Source organism: Microtus oregoni, unplaced genomic scaffold (assembly GCF_018167655.1).
Source record: "Microtus oregoni isolate MIOR12 unplaced genomic scaffold, Mior012 000011F_ref0000422, whole genome shotgun sequence".
Taxonomy (NCBI): Eukaryota; Metazoa; Chordata; class Mammalia; order Rodentia; family Cricetidae; genus Microtus; species Microtus oregoni.
Window position 1 is genome coordinate 18,256,664 of NW_024543070.1, and position 12,796 is coordinate 18,269,459.

Sequence of the window (12,796 nt, forward strand, 5' to 3'; positions counted from 1 at the left end):
ATAACCTGCTGCTTCCCCAGGCCTCTGAGAAGGGGAGGGCTGCATCAGCAGAGGAGCTGGAGAGGGAGGCCAGAGAGGCGTTCTTGGCCCCCCAGGCTTTGGCTGCCCTGGCCCCCACGGTCCAGTCTCCGGCTGCGGTTCCTGTTTCATAGAAACCTGATCTGGGAAAAGCCTATCGGGTCATCTTGCCTGCCCTGCAGGGTCGCCAGGCCCAGGCAAGCTGCCCCTCAGGGAAAAAGCCCACAGCCTGGCTGCCCAAGCCGTGGGTGGGTGGGTGATAGGATATTTCTGTCCAGACTAAATGCAGCTTCAGGCCTCTGTCTCTGCACTAACAGCTGCTCCCAGAGGCTACGCATCGATGACTAAATTTAGTCCCACCCCACCCCAGCAAACCCCAAAGCTCACCTCTTCTCATTGGCTCCACCCCCATGGGGACAGAGGGAAGGATAGATGGGAAGGCAGTCACCTTGGGCCAGTGAATGCTTCTCTGGGTCTTAGTTGTGAAAAAAAAAAAATCAAGTATTTACTCAGCTCTGGGCTCCATCCTGCCTTGCAGGATTTATTGAGGAGATTTCACAAAAGCAACTAAGTTGGGGTCTTAGCACAGTGGTTACAAAGCCTGAGAGGTTCCTTCCCCATAATATAAACTTTAAGCTTCTAAAGACTACTCCCCCAATCTGCCTTTTCCTTGCTCAGACTGGGCAATACTAATCTCTTCCAATCTACCCAACCGGACTTTGGCGAGAAGACAAGTTGTGCCACGCTGTGTGTGTGTGTGTGTGTGTGTGTGTGTGAGAGAGAGAGAGAGAGAGAGAGAGCGAGCGTGCTATTTCCTGGAGGCGACAGTCGGGCACAACCCAAATTCCTGTCTGGATCTTAACTTCAGCTGGAGAGCCTTTCCCATCTTGGACCCTGGATAGGATCAGCACATCACCAAACCCACACTGCTCTGGTATTGGGGTGGGGGGGTCAGTCATCGCCACAGGGTTCAGCAGGCCGGGAGGCAGCTCCCCTCTGCCCACCCGCTGCTTCCCCCAGCCCCACAAGCACTGAATTCCCCACGTGCCTGTCTGTCTCTGACAGCTCCTGCAAAATACTTGGCTGAGCAGGCGCCCGCTGTTCTGAGCCCGCTGTGCCTCCTCCCCATCTTCCCAGGGGGTTCTGCAGACGTAGCCAGGGATGGGAAGAGACCAGAGCCTACAGTCTGGTGGACAGTTGGGGAAAATAAAAGGGCAGGAGAGACCAGTGTCAATTCTCACATTAACCCCAGTCCCCGGCCCTGGCCATGGGAGACAGGGAGGCTACTTCAAGCAAGCCAGTCTGTTTGGGTGGCAACTGCCTACATCCCTACTGCCTCCCCAACATCCCAGGAGGCCCTTCCAGGGGTTTCCCATTCTCCTGGGCCAACGAAAGAGCACCTGCCAGCCCCCCACCCCCACCCCAGGTAGTAGCTCAGGACAGAGCTGAGGGCATCAGAAGCTTTGAAATCTGGATGAGGGCCCAACCCCTCTTGGCAGTCATAGCCCCCCTTACAGAGCATGGAAGGGTGCGTTCCAGCTCTCCTGCAGTGAGAGGCACACCCACCAGCTGCCAGGCTGGGATGACTCCATGTAGACCTGAGGGGGGCCAGAGGGAGGCCAAGTCTGCCCCCTACTGCCTCCCATCCAGCTCCCTGGGTCTTCCTGGGAGGGCAGCTGGGATTTTCCTCTAGCCACAGCCTAGCTGCCAAGCTCCTTCTACTCTCCCTGTGACCCAGTCACCCCCCTCCCTGCCATTTCTGCTGCCAAGAATCCCCTTCTCCCTGGGATATGTGCCACTTGACTTAAGAGTCCCCAGCACCCAACACATATCCAGTGGAGATGCTGACTTGGCCCTTGTGGGATAACATGTGCTCCATTTTACAGATGGACATACCGGTCAGGAGGGGCTCCTCCCACCTAGCGGGAGGGGCAGGTTTACCATCCAATCTCATCCTGAAAGATATTCAGGAGTGGCGGGGGAGTCGGGGGGGGGGGGGGGAGGGACATGCCTTTAATCCCAGCACTTGGGAGGCAGAGGCAGGTGGGTCTCTGTGAGTTCGAGGCCAGCCTGGTCTGCAAGAGCTAGTTCCAGGACAAGCTCCAAAGCTCCAAAGAAACCCTGTCTCGAAAAACAAAACAAACAGAGAGAGAAAGAGAGAGAGAGAGAGAGAGAGAGAGAAAGAAAGAGAGAGAGAATCCTCCCTTATCTACCCCATAAACCTACATTTTCTGCTCAGGAACCCTGTCACCTCTTCCCCAGGCTGCTGGGGAGCCCAGAGTAAACTCCAAGGAATCCTCTCAGTGCTGGAAGGCCTTCTGGACCACGCTGCCACCTAACAGTGCCCGTTGTTGCTGTGAACCATACTGTGGGACACAGTCTCCTCTCCCCATTGCACAGATGGAGTTGCTGAGGACCCCAGGGGAGGGGAGCTGCAGGCAGTCATGAGTCAGAGGGGGAGCTGGGAAGCCGCCCGGCCCTGCCTGCTGTCACTGGAAGCAACAGCCTGCATTTCCTCCTCACGCTGGTGCCTCGGGAAGCGTGGGCAGCAGGCGGCAGGCTGCCACAGGGAGGACCCCTCCTGTGCCTGAAGGCCAGCCACAGCCCCTTGCTGCCTGACTGGGCCCGAAGCCCACTACATGCGGATCTGGACTTTCAGTCCCAGGAATAGGCTCATGTCACTTGAGGTCTCCAGGCTCTGTGACCTCAGGAAAGCCCTCAGCCCCACACCCGTGTTCTCTATCATCAAACAAGAGATTGAAGCACGGCCGTTCTGCTTCCTTCCTGCAGCAAAACCCACTCCTTGGTGATTCTAGAATCCCAACACGACATAAATCCCGACTTAAAACATCCTTTCGTTGCAAGCAGCCTATGATTCTAGACTCCTATCACTAAAAATTCTAGACTGCCAAGATCTGGCAGCCCTTGGGAGGGGCTGTATCCAGCCCACCTCTATCTCCTATGCTGGGCCAGTTAACCAATCTCCTACCTAGCTTTTGGAGAGGGGACTGAGTTTCTTGTATCAGGGTCAACAGGAAATGACATAAAGCTGGGGCATACTATGGGCTGGGGGAGGAACCAGTCTAACCCCAAGGGGACAGGCCACCTCCTGGCACACAGGGCCACTAACGACACAGATGTCAGGAAATGAGCTTGTGGAGGAGCAAGAGTTGGTGGCTGGTGTGTATGTGTGTGTGTGTGTGTGTGTGTTCGCGCACGTGCACACGCGCGCCTGGGCTCCCTCCTCCAAAGGAGGGCCCAGCCCACATCAGGTCAACACTGGCCTCTCTGCTTCTCAGGTTCCAAGCCAAGCTCCTGGCTTTATCTCCCTGTCTTCGCCACCCACTGGTTCCTGCTTCCCACCACAGTCCCTTCACCTCCTGGGGCTGGCCGCAGTCGAGGCCAGCTGGTAGGTAGCCAAAAAAAGACTCCAAGTTGGAGCCCAGTTGACAGACAGAAACAGTGAGGTCCAAGGAGAAGATAGGACTTGCCCACTGGTTCTGCCCAGCAGGTCCCTGGTCTGCGGCCGCTCAGCACCTCACATACCACTATGCTTCACAGAGCCAGTAGGGGTCTACACACCAGCCTGTCTACCCCCACATCGCAGTGTACTCTGAGAAAGTTCACTCACACCGCCGGTTCATTCATTCATTTACCCAAGGGTCAGCCCCCCCACACTGCTGGGATGATGGGATTGGGGGAGGGGCGGTGGGGTGGGAGAAACCCAGACCTATGTTTGGTAAACATTTAGGCAGAGTGGAAAGGGCAGAAAACCACCACACACTGACGACTCTAGCTGTCCTTAGGGTCCTCACAGCCTGTCACGAACTCACTTTCCTCAGAAAGCAGAAAAGGGCCAGAAAGATGCATCGCTCAGTGGGGCTCAAGGTGGGTTCGTCATTCTCATATTCACTGGGAGCAGAGCCTGACCCAGTGTCATCCTGGGATTCCTGGAGGCAGGATCGCAGTTTCCAACGGAGGTAGAGGTAAGAAGAGCCAGTGGCTGTTTTGCTTTTCTGACTTTCAGATTGAACCCCAGTTTCTGTCTCTGGGTTTTTATTAATCATGTGACAATAGCTACCCCCTTGAACACTCACACGGTGCCAGGCACTGGGGTACTGGGGTACGGAAGAGTCACCGCCACATCCCACTTGCAAGCCCAGCAACGAGCAGGCTCAGAAACCTTGCAAGCAACTGATGAATGAGGGAGCCGAGGACCGGAAGTACAACCTAGCACGGGCTTGTGACTAAGCAGGTCTCACCACATACGCTGCGTGTGCACACACCTGAGTGTGTGAGCGCCGTGAGGGATCTGGCCACTCTGGCTCGGCACCTCCTCACTCCTGCCCATGATCTAAGCCGAGGAACTACGGCATGGACAGGGACTAGGCCCAGTGCAGGGAGAGGCTGGAAAGATGTTTCTCATAGCTCTGGCCAGGAGACTACGGGCCTAGGTTAGGCTCCTTGGTAGAAGATAGAGTGGCTGCTGAGTACTAGGCCTCTGGTACCCTCACTGTAGGCTCATTCCAGCACGGCAGACCAAGAGAGCCTGAGAAGGTCAGGAGAGGTCAGAGGCAAGGGAGGGATTGGTCTCCCCAAAAGCCACATGGGGTCTGCCAGACAGGACAGAGTGAGTCCAAGGCTCCCCAGGGGCCACTGGGCAGGCCTGGCTCTGCCCTGCTGAACACAGCAGCTGGAGAGGAGTAAATACGGCGTCCCAGTCGCATTCTTGGGAGGCCAGCACGGCGGCCTGCCCGCGGTTCTAAGCGGAGCACTGCAGCCAGGCCCAGGGCTGCCACTGCCCTCTTCCCAAACAAACAGAAAAATAAATAAAACCAGCTCTCACGCCAGCCAGCCAGCCAGCCAGCCAGAGGAGGGGGCAGGAAGGGGCGGAGGGCGCAAGGACAGGCAGGCAGACCAGTTGCCACGGTTTCTGTTCCACTGGGAAGGGGGGGACCAACAAAAGGGAAAATGGAGAAAAAGCAGATGAGACGGCCAGAGATGTCCTGGGAAGGGGTGGGTGTAGGTGTCACCCGTAGAGGTGCAGAAGGAAAGACAGGGGTAGTCGCAGTGGTCACAGCCAGAGAAGGTAGGGGCAGCGGCTGGGTCAATAACTCAGTGACAGAGATGTTTGGGCTGCAGACAATGGGGGCCCTGTGGGCTGGGGCAGGGGTCGACTTGAAGGGCCATGAAATATTAAAGAGCCCAGGCCAGTGAGTGACAGAGGTCAGAGAATTCAGAAGACTAGCCAGTAAGAGATAGGGGAGCCTGAGGCTGAAAGCAGCCCCCACCTCTGTCACAGCCTGTCCAACAGAGGACATGCAGAGGGTGGGAGGGACCATGGGGATTAATGACAGGAGAGAGCCCTCTGCAGTTCACTCCCCCCTCGGGCTGAGTTGGGTATGGCCAGCCTTCCTGAGCTGCTAACCACCCCAATAAGAAAGCCAGGAGGCCTGTCAACACAGTGGCTGCCATGGTGCCTCCTGGGGGAAGAGGGGTAGACACCTCTTCCCTGGGGGGCACGGGGGGGGGGTCCAAGCAAGTCACCATGCAGCAACCAGCAGGCCATTCCCTGGCCCTACTACCAGCCTCACGACCTTGGCCAGTCCCTTGCCCTCTATGTCCATGTTGTTCTACCCATGCCAGCCTTCATGTGCGGAAAGAAAGGAAGGAAAAAATAACATAAAATAACGTGGCAACCTGCTGGGGCTCAGCATCCTGAGTCCTGTACACCAATCCCCTCGGTCCACTTTGCAGACAGGGAACATGATGCATCCAGGGTGAGACATCCCTGGATATTAGAGATCCCTATAAGAATACAAAAAAAAAAAAAAAAGAGATCCCTATGCTCCCGCCCATTCACTAGGAGTAGTTCTTGATGCTGTAAAAGACAACTTCTAAACCAAATCTGATGCGGCATTATTGCGTCTTTAATCCCAGAAAAGGCAGGTGGATTTCTGTGACTTCAACGCCAGCCTGGTCTATCTATATGGTGAATTACAGGACAGCCAAGGCTATATAGAGAGACTCAGTCTCAAAAATAAAAAAAAAAAAAAAACAAAATCCAACCCAACCAACAGCAAAAGAGCCAATTTCAGCCAGGCAGCGGTGGCACATTCCTTTAATCCCAGCACTCAGGAGGCAGAGGTGGGGGGGGGATCTCTGTGAGTTCAAGGTCAACCTGGTTTACAGAGTTGAGTTCCAGAACAGGCTCCAAAGCTACAGAGAAACCCTGTCTCAACAACAACAACAACAACAAAACCCACAAAAAACAAAACAAAAAAAAAACAAAGACAAAAACCCAACTTATGTTGACTGCTGACTGTCTGAGGTCCCCCCTCATGCTGAGTCCTTGTATTCAATCTGAAACTGGTCTCAGTGAGGTAGCCACTTATTGTCCTACCTCAGAGGTAAGAAAACAGGTTAGCAGAAATTGTCACACAGTCAGTCACAATGGCCAGGACTCACAGCCAGGTCTAATGATCTCTCTGTAGTCCTGGCATTCATGTGTACTTGTCTGGGTGAAGTCCAGGGATGGTACTGGGGATCCAGTAGAAGGCCTTGGGGGTCCCATGAGCCCCCCAAAGCATTATGGCTGGGAACAGTTATCAGGAAAGAGAAAAACAAGGCTATGGCTAGAAGCGCTGGAACGTACATCCCAGTATGTGGAAAAGCAGAGGAAGCAGGGGCTCGGCAAGTCTGAGGTTGGCCTGAACTGTATAGCCAAGATCAAGATGCTGTCTGGAAAAAGAAAAAACACAGACTAAATGGTAACTTCTGTGCTAAGTGAGCAGTAACTGCGACAGGCAGGAGCTGCGCGCAGCCTACGGAGGCCATGGTCAAGGTATGGCCTACGGGCCTGGCTAAAGGGACCCGCCTATTCTACACAGAGCCCTGTACCCGCTAAAAGACAACCTATTTCTGGACAGAGGGATAGTAGAGTTGGCTCAAAAGGGCTGGTGGAACCCTGTCTTGCTGGTCTCCAGGGTCCTGACTTTAGCTCTAGGGTCACTGTACCAGGAACTAATCACCCTCCCAGAGTCCCTAGAGCTAGTAGAAGGGAAGTTGGGATTGCCCACCACCCCCCAATCCCTGCAAGCCCAGAGGGAGGCCAGCATCAAGAGGCAGGAAATGAAGAAGAATTTGCAATCTAATTGAGCTGGCGGGGGATTAGGCAGCAGAATGCAATTACAGAGGCTGGAGCAGGGCCAGGGGCACTGACACCCCAAGATGTAGCCTTGCCCAGGTAACTGGGTCCAGCTACTCTCGAAGCAAGAAATATTCAACTAGGCGAGGGGAAAACAGGTGAGCAAGGCTTGAGGCTAGCCCACTCTTCCTTAGAAGACTGTCCAAGTTTCAGCTCTGAGGGATGCAGGAAGTTTAACAGGGACACACACACCCTGGAGAATCCAGGACAAGCCCAAGGTCTCTCATGAGAGGTCAAGGCAGACAGGCAGGCACTCTCACAGGCTCTGCTCATGCGTGTGCACACGTGATTGTGATCCCAGGTAAGTCACACACACTGCTGTTTACCTGCATAGGGACACACTCTAACCTGCAGACACACAACCAAAGACCTCTGCTGCCACCGGCTCCAGCAAAGGGGAGAAGCATAAAAAACACCCATGACCTTAAAATCCTTTTATTCTTATAATCACAGGCTGCCATCGCCGTGGATATGCGCTGTCACCCCGGCCCCAGCCTGTCTCCCTCCAAGGCTTCCAAAACTCCCAGCAGGCAGGCCGACCGGGAGGCTGCCCAGTTACTGCGGGGAGGGGGAGGGGCACAACTGAGCAGAAAAGGTTTTAAGCTTCACAAGCAGGGAGGGAGGGACTCAGAAAGTCAGAATGGCAGACAGAGTAATATAGAAAGAAAAAAGACAGACACCAGCCACTAACTACTGCCCCCCCCCAGCTCAAATATGCCTACCGCTTCAATAGTCACACCACTTAAGGCGTGAACACGTCTGGATTTATAAAACCCATATAAAACAGACACACACCAGAAGCCAGGAGTGGTAGGGCACACCCTTAATCCTAGAACTAGGGAGGCAGACAGATCTGAGTTCAAGGCTAACCTGGTTTACAAAGTAAGTTCCAGGTCAGACCCTGTCTCAAAACAAACACATACAAACACGAAACTCTACAAAATTCCAAGTACTTGAAACATAAAGAATATGCACACATGCACACACAAGCAAACGTGCGTGCCCACAAACACACACGTAGTATGTAGGGGACATGGCCAACATTCAGACATGCCATTTCAGACTTAAGCGCATGAGGTGTATGTATGTACATGTACAATGCAGATACACATAACCATTCGCAAAATAACCCATCTTAGACTTCCACATTCTCAGGCAGATACACTCTGCACACAGATCAAAGATATAGACATACCATCCAGGTTCTCACACGGGAGATCCACACCGTGCCACACAACCCCATCGTAGTCAGCTGACACTGCCTCTGGGTCTCTAAAGGGGCAGTCCTTTCTCACTGCCAGCCTGGGAAGGTGGGCTCAGCACCGAGGAGGCCGACAGAGTAAGGGGGAAGTTCCAGAATGCAGAAAAAAAAAAAAACTTTACTGGGATATTCTTGTTGGGCAGCAGTGCGTGAGTAACGGGGGAGGCTTTTTGTGGTCTGGTGAGTTCCAGCTATGAGTGAGAGTTTAACTATTAATATACTTAAGCGGCAAGGACACTTCGTACGCGCGCGCACACACACACAGCCACACACAGCCCCAGGATGAGATCAAGCGGCATGGGTAAGAGGGTAGCGGGAAGGTAGAGCTTCCACCCAGCTGCACCTCTAGACCACAGAGGCAGAATGAATAGGTACCCCCAGAATGGCAAAGTGACCAGCAACTTCTATTCCCCATCAGAGAATGAACAAACGAATCACATGTAATAACAGCGGGTAAATCAGCCCAGGACCAGTGAAAGCAAACGCTGCAGAGTTAGCTGTGACTAAAGGATCACATCCCAGAATTCTAAGAGCAGGACCAGGTCTGTCCCACCTGTATCCCTCCGGTTCTCTACTTCACCATACACCCTTGGAAATCAATGGGCTTTAGCTCAGTCCAAAGCTCTCTCACTCCTTCCGGGGATGTCTTCCAGATCATTGCATGCTCTCATGAGTAACTAGGTGGGGACCTTAAAAAGATGGGGTACTTCATCTACAGAGACAATCATGCCCCACATTCCTATGGGCCCCAATTTTGTACTTGCCAAACGGGTATCAGAAAAGAAACAGCAAAACTGAGAGGTCACCATGGGAGCCCGGGGCACATATCAGGCGAGGGGTTTGAGCCATGGATTCAGAACCCTCCCCTTCCCTTCCCCCATGCAGCCTAGCTCAGCCCAGCCGGGTGGACATTCCAGGCCTCACGTGATAAAGGGGAGGCCATTGGCCCTCCGGTAAGTCAACAGGGGAGATAGGAGGCCCAGGCCAGGGTCACCTGCTGAGCTGGGAAAACGGGCCCAAAGACACATAAATAAGGCACTAACAAGCCAGCCAGCCAAGGGCCTAGCCGCAGAGGGCCCTCTGTACCACCTTGGAAAAGGGGGGGGGGGGACTTAAGCTTGGCTAGGGGCTTCCCCTAGAGAACCCAGCTCCAGCCAGGAGTGGGGGGGGGCTACAGAGCCATCCGGGCTGCCTGGGAATCCAGAGGCCAACCTCCCTCAGCTGTTCCCACCCCTCTCCGGGGCAAAAATCAAACTGTCACCCCCTCCCTCCTCCCTGAGGAGAAGGACAATTTCCGTTCTGAGTGGGGAGGTGACAGCTGCAAAGCGAGCCACTACCCCCCCCCCCCAACAAGCTCCAGCTTGACTCTCATCTAAGGAACTGCTAAATCAACACCATGCAGTTACAGGCAAAGTAGCCGCGGACAGCCTCCTCGCACTGCTCTCAAAAAGGGGATGGGAAGGCTTTCCAGCTAAAGCCAGGACACAGGAGTCTTTCGGTAAAGGGTCAGGCCAAGCGTAGGCCCCCAGGCGACCCCTAACCATCTCATTTAAATGCTTCCCAACACTAGGACCGTACACCCCGAAGCCGAGGGCGGGGGCAGCTGAGGTGGCGCCGGGGCGTTCAAACCGCGCTCCAAACAAGTCCGCAGCGACCGTGCTCGCAGCCCCCGCCAGGCGGCCCCAGCGGAAAACTTGAAAGGGACTCTGTTTGCCGGCGGCCCTGGGGCGGCTCCGGCGGGGGCGGGGGCGAGGGCCAGCGATCACACGCCCCCTTCCCCAGCGCTTCCTGGGCAAACCCGCCGGGCAAGGGAGGGCTCCGCACACTACAAAACCAAGGGCTGCAAACTATGCGGGGGCACAGGGAAAGGTGGGGATCAAGGGCCTAATCCGCATCTCGTTTTGGGCACCCCCAACTGGAGGACCCAACTCTCAGACCACCCAGGGTCCCGGGGAGCAAAGTAGGGTGCGGCTGCCAAACCTTCATTTCCCCCTTTCTCAGGAGACTAGGGGGATCAAGTCTTTCAAGATGAGTCATTACAGAACCCCCAAATCTAATGGTACCTCCTTGTAACCCGTGGCACTAACCCAACTCTGCGCACCCCTTACGATTCCCTCAGGAGAAAAAAAAAAGGAAATTTTTCTTGCTTCCTTCCGTTGCACACTAGCTCTTGTGACAGGTTCCCTACTTAAAAATCGGGGTCCCTCACTTTTGGTCGGACCTATATATAAACAAAGCCAGGCGCACCCCGCGCTCCCCGCCGGAAAACAGCCCATTCCGGGCGAGGACAACTTCCCCCCAGTCAGAAAATTAACACATTCCTCTCGCGGCGGCTCAGCCCCCGGCTCCAGGGATGGGCTCCAGGGATGCGAAAGGGAGGGGGCTCGGGCGGGACTTCGGGGGTAAATTCGGGGCCAAAGCAGCGTGGCAGGAGCCTGGGATGCCCGCCCCCTGCAGCCTTGCAGCTGAGGAACACCCCCCCATTCTGCGTCCCCGGCTTTGCACGCAGCTGGGCACACGCGGAGAGGCAGTCCGAGACTCCCCAAGGCCGTAGAGGACAGAAGAGAGGCCGCCTGGCCAGCGGAGGTGGGGGTAATATACTTTGACGGGAAAAAAAAAAAAGGTCAAACTTGATCAGCCCGCCAGGCACCCTGCAGGCAGCGGGGGCGAGGAGCCGAGGAGAAACACACAGAAGTGGCCGCCGCCTCTTCCAAGTCGAAGGCACGGCCACGAGTGGTCCGTGGCGCTCGGGGCAGTTACGGTCGCCCACAAACACAGGGTAGCGAGCGGGGTCTGATGCGGGGAGTACGCGCCGCAGATCTGCAAGCAGCCGCCCCCGCAGGCGCAGCACCCGCCCTGCACTGCGAGGTGAGGACCCCCAGGCGCCCGCGAGCACCAGTGATTGGGAAAGAAGCGTCCCCCGCAGAGAGAGCTCCAGCCTCGCTCCTCCGCTCCCAGCCCGCCGTCCTCGACCCTAAAACCCCTCTTTTTGTCTGAACTCAGTGATCTGCGACCGAGCACACTGCGGCTTGGGAAGGCTTGGATATAGCAGCGGCCACCGAGCGATCACCGGAGCTAGGTCTCCCAGGCCCCGCGGTTCAGGCTGCGGGCGTCCCCCGCCCCTCCCAAACACCGACCCCTCCTTCCCCATCCCTGGCTCTCCGCACCTGAACTTCGGGGGAACCCGCGCCACCAAACTTTCCGCGGACTTGGAGCGAACTCCGGCCCCGGCCGCGCACGGAGCCCCGGGGGAGGAGAGGGAGGGAGGCGGGGAAGGGGAGGGGGCTGGCCTCCCGGGGGGGCCGAGGGAGGGCCGTGGCCCGACACCTACCGGCTCTGCGAGTCGTCCGAGCCGCCACGGTCGCCGCGAGGCCGAGGGGGAGGGGCGGGGCGGGGAGCGGCGCTCCGCTCTGGGCACCGCCGCGGTGCGCTCCGCTCCAGTCGCCCGCCGCGCCCGGGGCCAGAGCCGGAGTCGCGCCGCCGCGGCTGGCCCGAGGCGGGGAGGGGGGGGGAGCCTGCAGCACCTGCCCCTCCTCCCCCTCCCCGCGGCCCAAATTAAAAAACAACAAAAAGCAACTAATCACCCCGGAGCGCAGCGCCTCGCGGCGCGGCGGGCGGAGGACTCGGCGTGCGGCGCCCGGACTCAGCAGGCGACGCGCATGGCTAGGCACAGGCTGGGGACGCGGGGTCGGGCTGTCGGGGGCGAGGCTCTCCTCTTCTGGCTCTGCTCGGACGCCTGCTCTCGCCGCCGCCTCTACATCCCAGCTCAGGCTCCGCCGCCTCTGCCGCCGCGCCGCGCGCCCGCCCGGGCAGAAGCTCCGAACGCTGCCCGGGGGCTGCCGGCAAAACCCGGACCGGACTAGCGGCTCCCTCACACACACACCCCCCCCTCCACCTCGGATTCCCTTCCTCCTCCCGCGGTCTCCCTCCCAGAGCCGCTTTGGCCACTTGGACGCCGCAGGCTGTGAAGCTGGAGCCGCAGCCCCTGCGCCTCCCGATTCCAGCGTCCTGGCGAGGTCCGCCCAGGCTCGGCTCCCCCGCGAGCCCTGTTTCACCTTTTTTCCGTGCAACTTTACAAATAAATATTTCCCCCACCCCCTTTATAAGAGATGCCTGGACATGGAGACGCACCTTCTGGGGAAAATCCACCGACCTTCTGTCCCTTGTTCAGCTCTTCCCTGGGGCAGCAAGCTACAGGAATTGAGAGGGAGGGTTTGGCTGCCCACCCTCCAGCTCAGGTGTTTGTCGGTCCACCGACTCTCAGTTCAAAGACCGCACCCCTCCCAAAACCACTTTTCCTGCATGCAGTA

The 12,796-nt window shown here is 56.8% G+C and overlaps 1 protein-coding gene across 2 annotated transcripts in view; it reads right to left on the bottom strand.

Annotated features, from left to right (window-relative positions):
- The window catches only part of LOC121453484 (CXXC-type zinc finger protein 5), a 31,120-nt gene extending 18,732 nt beyond the window's left edge, over positions 1 to 12,388 (bottom strand). The window contains exon 1 of one of the 2 annotated variants that reach the window (XM_041660299.1): positions 12,071 to 12,388. The gene's annotated coding sequence lies outside the window, so the exon portion shown is untranslated. Of the gene's footprint in view, positions 1 to 11,817 lie in introns of both variants that reach the window. The other variant, XM_041660298.1, reaches the window with a different exon arrangement.
- Between the last annotated feature and the right edge of the window lie 408 nt (positions 12,389 to 12,796).